The sequence below is a fragment of the Penaeus monodon genome, chromosome 29, assembly GCF_015228065.2.
Source record: "Penaeus monodon isolate SGIC_2016 chromosome 29, NSTDA_Pmon_1, whole genome shotgun sequence".
Taxonomy (NCBI): domain Eukaryota; kingdom Metazoa; phylum Arthropoda; class Malacostraca; order Decapoda; family Penaeidae; genus Penaeus; species Penaeus monodon.
In genome coordinates, this window is record NC_051414.1 from 8,791,209 (window position 1) to 8,791,470 (window position 262).

At 41.2% G+C, this 262-nt stretch overlaps 1 protein-coding gene across 1 annotated transcript in view; it reads left to right on the forward strand.

The window, feature by feature from the left end:
- Positions 1-262, forward strand: part of LOC119591719 (agrin-like) — an 85,301-nt gene that overhangs the window by 73,702 nt on the left and 11,337 nt on the right. The window lies entirely within an intron of this gene.

A 262-nucleotide genomic window follows, 5' to 3' on the forward strand; every position in this document is an offset into this window, starting at 1 on the left:
CGCAGCAAATGATATGTTCATTAGCTTTCCGTTTGAAAGGACAAGGCTCGAAATGCTTAAGCGTCGGCCGATTGATCAAAGCCGTCGACTTAATGACCATTAACATATTTTATGGATGGTATATTTAACGCTGCCAGTTTATGATAGTCTGTTGGACAATTTGTTTAAAAGGCGATTAAATCCACGGCAGCCGAGTGCGGCCCCTTTTGAACTAAGCGGTTTAGTGCCTTTTGATAAATTCATCTAATCTTGTCATATGCCG